Source organism: Melozone crissalis, unplaced genomic scaffold, assembly GCF_028551555.1.
Source record: "Melozone crissalis strain CALT ecotype California unplaced genomic scaffold, PUWL_Pcris_2 ptg000073l_1, whole genome shotgun sequence".
Taxonomy (NCBI): Eukaryota; Metazoa; Chordata; class Aves; order Passeriformes; family Passerellidae; genus Melozone; species Melozone crissalis.
In genome coordinates this window covers 5667835-5678119 of record NW_026535850.1, presented here as the reverse complement: position 1 = coordinate 5678119, position 10285 = coordinate 5667835, and positions in this window count along the sequence as shown.

Genomic DNA, 10285 nt, shown 5'->3' with positions numbered 1-10285 from the left:
TGAAACTTGGAATTTACACGGAATTGCTTCTATTGTCAGCTGGTGCTACGGTGGCCATGGGCCAGAGGGGTGGGAAATGGGGGTCCGGGATGGGAGTGGAGGAAATGCCGGAGCCGGGTGCTGAGCACAGGGCTGAGCACACAGAGATGGTTTTGTTCTTGTTGAGCTCGCACTGAGCCAAGGCCTGTCCTGCCCCTTTGTTTGGCCACGCTGGGGAGGGGCTGAGGGTGTGGGGGAGGTTGGGAGGGGACACAGCCAGGACAGGTGACCCCAGCTGACCCCAGGGCTACCCCAGACCATAGGACATCATCATCAGTGTATAATTAGGGGGGGAACAAGGAGGAAGGGGGGGCATTTGGAGTGAGGAATTTTGTCTTTCCAGGTAATACTTAGGCAGGATGGGGCCCTATTTCAGCAGCACCAAACACACAGACACTAACTTAACTTAAGACACAGGCTAATTAAGATAATGCAAATTTGCAACAATTTTCAAAAGTATTAGATAGGCAAAGCTAATAATCATTAGTAAATAATTCCAAAAGAGAAGATATTGAAATTATTATCACACAACTCTCCATTTCTGGCTGCAGGCTCTGGAGATTCTATCTCTGCCTTCAGTCAGGGTTGCATTCCCTAACATGTCTTGGTACCAAATCCTGCTTTCCAAGGCTGGACCGGTATCTCAGGTTTAGCTGGATGTGTATTCAATTACCATCTGTTAAAGGTGGGGCAATTATCATCTGTTAATTAAGCAGTTTACTTTATCTCTTCCATAAGGAATCCTCCCTCCAGGGAGATATCTTCTGTTAATGGGCTATTGAGTGTCACTGATAAATATGACATCTTCCCATTGTGAGAAGCTCCACCCAGAGGGAGGAGCCAAGCATTCCTACCTGGATATAATCTTAGAATGTGAACAATAGAGTCAGCCTTCTCCCACAGGATTCCCAGAAGAGCAGCTTTCAGCTCCACTGGATCCCAGAGGAAGACCAGGCTGATTGACACCACCAGTGGATGTTCAGAGGAAAACTCCAACCTTCTACAGGATCCCTGCTGCAACAAAACCACCTCTGTCACTCCAGGAGCACTGCAGCCACAATTAAACAGGAGTGCCACCAACACGCTGACCCACAGGGTGTCAGGTTGTATTCTGATTCTGTAAGTACTTTTTTAGTACTATTAAATTTGTATTTTTAATTTTCCTACTGAAGAACTGTTATTCCTATTCCCATAAATTTTGCTTGACAGCCCCTTATTTTGAAAATTATAATTCCAAGGAAAGGGATCTTCATTTTCCATTTCAAGGGAGTCTCCTGCCTTCCTTAGCAACCTGTCTTTTCAAACTGATACAATGCCCCGGAACAGCCAGGCAGGTGAGGAGGAAGTCAGTGCCCCTTCTCCCCTGTCGCCTGCTCCATCTCCCAGCCCAGCACGGCCCCCGGCTGCAGGACAAACCTGCTGCCAATCCCGTCCTGCCGGGGATGAACTGGGGGGATCTCCTTCCCCTCCCCTGTGGCACAGAGGCAAATCCCATCCTCTCCTTGTCCTTCCTCCCCCCTTCAAGGAGCTGAAGATGGAGACCAGTGAGGACAAATCCCCACGGCAGAGCCTCATGGAAGAGGCCATTTTGAGAGGCTCCATGGCACAGGAATTGAATGGGGAGGAAAATCCCCAGAGATCCTGCAGGAGGAAGGGCTCCAAACCCAGCCCAGTGTGCTCTGAGGAGGAAAGACCCTCCCTTAGCCAGGAAGGTGGACAGAGCTTCAGACAGAGCTCAGAGCTGATGGCCAGGCAGCGGCTTCATGATGGGGAGAATCCCCACAAGTGCTGGGAGTGCGGGAAGAGCTTCAGGCAGAGCAGCACCCTGATCAGCCACCAGATGATCCACACTGGGGAATGGGCCTACATGTGTGGGGAGTGTGGGAGGGGCTGCAGCTGCAGATCCACCCTTGTGACCCACCAACGCATCCACACTGGGGAGAGGCCCTACGAGTGTCCCGAGTGCCAGAAGAGGTTTCAGATCAGCTCCGATCTCCTCAGGCACCACTGGATTCACACTGGTGAGAGGCACTTTCTGCTGCCCTGACTGTGGAAAGGGCTTCAAGCACAACTTCACCCTCATCAGGCACTGGCACATCCACACTGGGACAGGCCGTATGAGTGCTCCCAGTGTGGGAAGAGCTTCACCCAGAGCTCTGACTTGACCACACACCAACAGAGGCATCAGTAAGAGAAGCCCTGCAAGTGCCCTGACTGCAGAAGGGCTTCATGACCAGTTCCAGCTTTATCCCCCATTGGAGGACCCATATTGGGAAGAGCCCTGGGGATCCATTTTCCCTGTGATCCATGCTGGGAAGACACCATTCCCTTGTCCTGCCCCTCCCAGTGACAAGATGTGGCATTGAAGAACATGAGGGTCTGGCCATGGCCCTGTCATTACATTCACACCCACCTCAGGTCATTGCCAGGGCAGGAAAGGGACCTTCTCTCGTCCTGAGGAGAAGGGTGTCCTTTCCAGAAAGGAGGAAATACATAGCCAAGCAGATGCAGTCACTTGTGTTATAGTTTTCCCTGTGAACAGTTTTATTTATCCCTTCTGTTATCAATATTGTTTCTGTTCTTGTTTGTTCCTTATCTCGTTGCTGTTCCCAATAAATTGTTCTTATCCCAGCCCAGGATCTTTGCCTTCTGTTCTTTCCATGGGAGGCGGGAGGGCAGCGAGGGCAGCGCGCTTTTAGTGAGAGCAGGAAATTCAGGGATCCCATTCCTGAACCCTGGCCTGTGGAAACCGAGCATCCCACCTGGTCCCAGCCCTGGTGGCCATGGCAACAGCCTTGGGAGCGGGTCCCTGGCTGGGGCTGTGGGAACCTCTTCCCTCTGGTGCCCAGGGACAGGAGTGGAGGGAATGGCTGCAGCTGAGTCGGGGCAGGCTCAGGTTGGATGTCAGGAAAAGGTTTTTGCCCAGAGGCTGCTGGGGCCCTGCCCAGGCTCCCCAGGGAAGGGTCCCAGCTCCAGGGCTCTCTGAGATCCAGCAGCGTTTGAACAGCGCTGCCAGGCCCAGGCTGGCATTGTTGGGGTGTCCTGTGCAGGGCTAGCAGTTGGACTGGAGGATCCTGATGGGTGTCTCCCAGCTCAGCCAATTCTGTGGTTCTGGGATCCCATGAGCCTGGGGATGGGGGGCTGCCAATGGTTGCCATGGCAACGGGCTCTGGCTGCAGGCCTGAGCTGGTGTCCATGGCAACCACCCCTGGCATGGGGTCTCCATGGAGCTGCCATGGAAACTGACCATAGCAACAGGGGGTTAGTGATGGTTGCTATGGAAACTGACCATAGAAACTTGGTCCTGGTGATGACTGCCTGCTAAGAATCAGATTTGTCACAGGCCCTCAGAGAGGTTCCATGGGAACTTTCCAGGAGTCTCCAGGCTGTTCCAGAGCTGGAATGTCACAGGCAGAGACAGGGGCCCCATGGAGACCTCCCAGGGCTTTCTGGGGATGGCAAAGAGCCCTGTGGTCAGAGGCAGTCACAGCCATTCCCCTGAGATGGTGACATCCCAGGGGACCTTGGGCTGCCAAGGCACCGATCTGTCACAGGCACTCACGGGGGCTCCACAGTGACATCCCAGGAGTCTCTAGGCTGCCAAAGAGCCGGGATGTCCCAGACACTCACAGGGGTTCCTGTCATGGGGAAAGTTGGAGCTTCAGGCAATGTTTATTAGAGAAGCTCCTGTTGGGTCACGAGGTGCAGAAAGGATCCCCAATAGCCCCCATAGATCCCCAAAATGTCACCGTTAAATCAGTGTTCCGTGCTTTCTATTCTATGGAAAAGAACCGTCCTTCTCTTATAGGTGTCCATGTCTGAAATTGGGATTCCACCTCTAAAATTCTGAATATCCAAGGGTTGCTCCCAGGAAAACTCTGCCAGTACTGTCAAGGGTGGCTGGCCTTGGCCTCTGCTGGCTGCCCCTGCAACACTGGGGCTGGGTTCTTTCCTTCCCATGGAGATCACTGTGGCACTGTGGGGACCTCATGGAACCAAGGGGATCATTGTGGCACCACTGGAGCCCATGGAACCAAGGGGATCATTGTGGCACCACTGGAGCCCATGGGACCAAGGGGATCATGGTGGCCCCACTGGAGCCCTTGGAACCAAGGGGCCATGGTGACACAGAGGGGCTTCATGGAACCCAGAGACCATGATGACTCTGTGGGGCCTGATGAAACCATGGAGACCATTGTGATCCTTCAGGGCCTTGTGTCACCAAGGGGGCATTATGACACCTCAGGGCCCCATGGAAGCAAAGGACCATTGGGACACTGTGGGGCCCCATGGAACCAAGGGAACATGGAGCAGGTCTGGCTGGCTTGGCCTCCCAGGGGCCACCTGACAGGTCTGGCAGATGTTGGAATGACAAGGGTTGCCTCTCATCAGCTCCTGGAGCCTGGGGCTCTGTGCTTTCCTTGCTATGGGCAAGAACCTTCCATCTTTTCAGATGCCCATTGCCAAAATTGGTACTTTACATGAAAATTTCTTATAAGCAAGGGTATCTTTCAGAACAAAATCTGGCAACTCTGGCTGGCCTTGGTCTCTGCTAATCACCTCTCATCTGCCCAGGAAACACTGGGTCACTGTTCCTTCATTCCTATGGGAAAAAAATGGCTTTTATGTCCAGGGGCCATGGACAAAAGTCGAATTTGGCCAGCCAAATTCCATATATTCAAGGATTGCTCCCAGACAAAAGTAGCCAGGACAGATAGATCACGCTGGCCATGTCCTCTGGTGATTTTCTTAGACTATGAGCTGAATGTTTTCATTTGAAAACACCGTGGAGAGGGCTCAGAGATCTCCCAAAGTAGGATTTTAAGGCCTTGAGCACCTGACCACTACATATGGACAAAGGAGCTCTGTGCTCTGTGCTGTTGTGGTGGTTACACACCATGGAAGTGGTGTTCTAAGAGAAGCTGCTAGCAGTTTCCTCTGTGTCTGACAAAATAACCAATCAGTAATTAGCTTTGAGAATTGACAATCTGTTAAACCACTAAGGAAACTGTACACGCCTCTGTGAAGACACGTGTTAAAGATGAGAAGGCCTGGGAGGGTCTCTTTCCCTTCTGGCTGGCAAAGAGGCAACAAGGCTGACCCGGCCCCTGTCTCAGCCAGGCCGGGCCGGGCGGCTCCTGCCGTGGGGCCGGGCCCCTTCCCAGGGACCCCGCCAGGCCCCATCGGCTGCCGGGCAGGGCAGGGGAGGCCGCGGGGCCAAGGCCCGGCCAGGCCATGGCTGCAGTTGTGACCATCTGGGCTCTGCTGAGCCCTACCCAACCGCCAGCCCGGGCCCAGCCAGGATCCGCCGGGCCCCAGGAGCAGCCCCGGGCCGGGCCGGCTCGGCCAAGATTCTGCCACCGTTGGGGTTCAGCCGCAAGCCCCAGGCAGGGGGAGGAGAAGCCATCGGTTCCTGGCTGTGCTGCTGCTGTGCTCTGGCCTGGCTGCTGAGATCCTGGCCCTCCCCACAGCGCAGCCCATCCTGACACAGCCCCAGCGCAGCCGCTGCAGAAACCCCCATCGGCCTCAAGCACTGAGCCCAGCCGGGGTCACGGAACCATCTGCAGGCCCCAGGTGAGATATGAACTCTTTCAGTGCTTCCATTCTCCCTTGAGTGAGGGAAAAGGACAAAGTGCAGACACTTAGAGGAGCAACATGAAGACACCGAGGTCAGTGAAGAGGAAGTTGAGTCCCTGATGGGAGGGATGAGGAGATGCCTTGATCTTGGGGCTGAAATCCTCTTGTAAAGCTATGGAGAAGGATGTAATTGATACATCAGACTCTCCTTTTTTCCTATAAGGCATTGAAAATTACGTGGTGATGACTTGTTCAGCAAAGGCCTCCATGCTAAAGGAAGCAAATGCTGAAGTAGGTGTGATCCCATGTGAAGTTTGAACAGAGAAAAAGAAAAGAGTGATGAGACCCTGTACCCTCAGGGAGAGAAGATCTCTGTTCTCAGAGATGAAGATGATTTCAGAAATAGATGAGGAGAACCTTTGCTCTTAAATGGCTTATCTTTAAACTAATACCCCGTAAGTTGACATGACCCATAAACACAACTGTAAAAAGCTGTGAATAACTGGGAAGGATGTCACAATCATAGATTTTCCAGGCAGCTGCTATTCATGGAAATTGAGAGCCACAAGAGAACTGTTTTTTATGGAGAAGTCTCCATAGCATGAGACAGAGACACCTCTCCGTAAGTGAACTGAAGAAAGACTATTCTAGAGGTAGTAAACTGACTGAAAATTCTAGGTTTTTTCTCTTTACATTGTCAGTAAGAAAGAAAAGGTTGTAGGGAGAGGAGAAGTGCTCTGAAAGTTTTGTTCTTATTACTCTTTCTTTTAGTTGCTATTAATAAACTTTTCTTTATACCCTTTTAAAATTTTGAGACTGTTTTGCCTTTCTCCTAATTCTATCTCACAGCAGCAAATGAGTAAGTATATTCTAGCGAGTGCACTGGTAATCAGCCAACACTGAACACACCAAAATAATTGATGCATTCACCAAGAAATCTCAAATTGGAGAACCAAAGCGTAAAAGGAAACCTTCCTGATGAACTGCAATAGAGCAGAGGGAAATCAAGGCTGAGCCATGGTTTGTCAGGAATTGCTTGATCCTAATGAGCCCCGTGGTGCATTTTGACCTGAGCACTGGAACCTCATGGCCTGAGAGGAGATAGCACAAACCTTTCCAGGGGGAAAAGTCAGAGGAAACACCCAAGGTGCCTCAAAGCATGAATGGTTCCCACTGAGGTCCATCCTCAACACAGGCTCCTCATGGACTCTTTGGAGGAGAGAATTGGAGGCCAGGATGGCACAAAACCTCTCAGAGACTCAGTGAGGAAAGGAAAATACTTAAAAGTACCTAAAAGTATCCTTAAATCCTTAAAATACCTTTAAAAACCTTGAGTATCTAAAGCCAATAATGAGCCCCACTGAGTGTCAGTACAAAGCTCTCAAGGGACTCGTTAAAGCAGATAATTGGGGCCATGATTGCACAAACGTCTCACAGAGTCTATCAAAAGGGAAGCACCAAGTACCTTAAAATAACTGAAGTACCCTGAAGCATTAATGAGCCCCACTGAGTGCTGTTACTGACAAAGCCTCTCCAGGGACTAATTACAGCAGATAATTGGAGGCCATGATTACAAAACCTCTCAGAGACTGCCAGGCAACAGCAAAATGCAAAGTCCTTTGAAAAACCTGCACAGAGGTTCATGGCACAGAGGCAGCTCCTGGCAAGGGCAGCGCTGCAGAGAGACAGCTCTGGCCAGGAGCAGCTCCTGCGCACAGCCCAGCAGGGCTGGGGCACTGCCTGCAGCCACCCCGGGCACAGCACAGGGGCACAGAGGGGTTAAACTCAGCCTGGGCTGGGAGCACAGAGCAGAGCTCACTCAGGGCTCACCAGAGCAGAAATCATCCCAGGTTTGAAACAGTCATTCCCTGGCTGTGGGAAGAGAAGCTGCAGTTCCTGCAGGGATCTCCTGGAGCTGGCACATCCCACAGCTTTGAGGACCTTCCAGGAGGACTCTCAGAGCTGCTCCAGGGCAGGGCTGTGGCCCCAGGGCAGGGCTGGCTTGCCCTGCTGCCCCAGCCCAGGCACAGCCCAAGGCAGCTCCTGTTGCCAGGCTCTGCTGCAGGGCTGAGCAGCTGGGGCTACAGCCAGGGGTGCCCAGGGCTGTCCTGCAGAGCAGGGTCCTGCAGCCCAGGGTGCTGTGCTGGGGCAGGGACTCTGCTGCCTGCCAGGGACAGCTCTCAGCCAGCCTGGGAGCTGCTCCCAGCGCTGGGGAGAAGCTCTGGGGGGAAGGAGCCACACTGAGCAGGGCAGGGGCTGCTGCTGAGAGGGGCTGGGTGGGGCAGGGCTGCTCCCAGCTCCAGACCTGCCTGGGCACAGCTCCAGAGGACACTTCTTAAAAGAAGGTAAGCATGGGATTGCTGGAAAGACCAGGAGCTTTCATGAGAGTGTTTTCAATTTCCTGCTTGGAGTAGAGTGGGAAGGTTAGGGTGATGACATAAAGATTTTTGTTTTTATACATTTTTCATCTCTTTGTAGCTCTGCAAATTACTATTATATAGTTATAAAACTATAATATTTCCCTAACTCTATTAAACTCTTAATTAGGTCAAATTACTATTATATAATTCTAGAACTATAACCTTTAATTCTTCTATAACTATAATCTTTAATTACATCTAGTATGTTTGTCAACCTTTCTCTTAGATTTTAGAACAATAAGCTGACTGTCTAAATACATTCCGGAAACACTGTATAGTCTTATTATCAGGAATAGGACCTACAAGAAGAACATTCTGGTTTCTGACCAGAATATGAGCAGTCATAATAAAAAGGGAAGGCAAAGGAGCCTTTGGACCTACTCCACTGGGTTGACCCAGGGATATGTAACCAGGGCAACTGAATCTGCTATTGGATGTTCCTGATAAATATCCTAATTAATCAACCTTAATAAATTGCTGAAATCAGGGGCCAGGATGTGCTACATCCCCACTGGGACACCTGGAAGTTTCCAATCAATGTGTGGTTTTTACTTTACTGTGTGTGGTTTTTACTTTACTGTTCTAACATGGTTGCAAGGGTTTTGCAAGGGTTTGTTTTTTTTTTTTGTCTTTGGATTACAGACAACAGGGGGGTGAGAGAAGCAGAACAGGAATTGTAATCCCAGAATCACAGAACATTCTGAGTTGAAAGGGACACACAGGATCATCCAAGGAATGTTTGAACATTTACAGAGACTCCAGAATTGTAACTTTGGGTGGTCAGTCTCTCTGCTGGGAGCCTCCCAAAGGGCCCTCAGCCACTCCTCAGCCCTGGACAGCAGCAGCATCACCTCTGCAGGGCCCAGCAGGGCTCTCCTGAGCTGCCCTTGCCCAGCTGCACACAGAGCCTGCCCCAGCCAGGGCCCTGCACACAGGCAGGTTTCTGTAGGGCCCCGGCCAGGGCACACAGGCTGGGATGGGCTCTGTGAGTGCTGGCAGGGACAAGGCTCCTCTCAGGGGGGAATGTCCAGGCCCAGGGAGATGCTCAGGGAAGGAGAGGGGCTGAAGAGAGCAGTGCTGGGGGCAGGATGAGGGCACTGTTGGTGTGTGGGAGGTGCCAGGCACAGCTGGGCACGGGAACACTGTCCTGAGTGCCCAGCTGTCTCTGCCCTGCCCTCTCAGGCACAGCACCACAACATCTTCTCTTGGTTCTGCCCTGCCCTGATATTGTCCCTGTTATCTGCTGCTCTCAGGGAGGCTCTGGCATTTGCAGCAGCTGAGTCAGGCACTGCCCTTGGCATTCCTGCCAGGCAGGGCTGTCCATGGGAATGGGGTGTCCAAGCTTCCCTGAGACCTGTGGGGCTGTGGGCAAAGCAGTCCATGGGAAAGGGGAATGAGCTGAGCCCCCTCCCTGAGATTCCATCATGGTCACAGCCAGGGATCTCCTTACTGTGCCCTTCCAAGCTCTGAGCTGCCCTCCTGGGTGGAAATCTGTGCCAGAGCCTCTGGGAGTTCCCTGAATGTCCCATGGGGAAGGGCAGAGCTGCCACACCTGGGGAAATGCTGCTGGGTTTTCCAAGGGAGCCGTGAGTGTCCTTGGCACAAGGCGGTGCTGAGACCTTGCCCAGAGACCTTTAGGGAGGGTGAGACATTCAGGGATCCCTCTGCTCTGGGCAGGGTCTGGTTTATCCCAGGGTGACTCGGGTGTGTGATTGTACTCAGATTGCAGCCAAAGGTGCAAAACCAGGGCAGTTGAGAACAAGCCCATCCAGTCCCTCGTCTTCCCTCAGCCACAGGGCATCCTTTGTCTCTCACATCTCTCTGTGCCGAACTCTGAGTGCAGCAGAAATGCTGGGGATTTCTGACCTCAGAGTGCCAGGAATGATCTGTGGGCAGAAAAAATTCCTTAAACCAGCTCCTGCCATCCATGTCCTAAAAAACTAGCAGTGCAGATGCTACCAAGCCTGTCTGCATTCTGAGTGATTCCCCTGAAAAATCCTGAATATCCAGCCTTGTCCCTCTGCCTCATGGCCACAAACCCAGGGCAGTGGGGCAGAGATGGCTCCTCGAGAGCCCCCATGAACAGACCTGGCTGCTCCTGGCACACTCAGCCAGCACAGCTGGAGCTCAGGCAGGGACCTGGGTGAAGGTTTTCCCAGAGCAGGAACAATGGTGGGTGAGTCCCAGTGGGACAATCTGCAGGAAATGGCTCAGGTTTGGCTCCAAGCAGCCTCTCCTGACTTGTCACT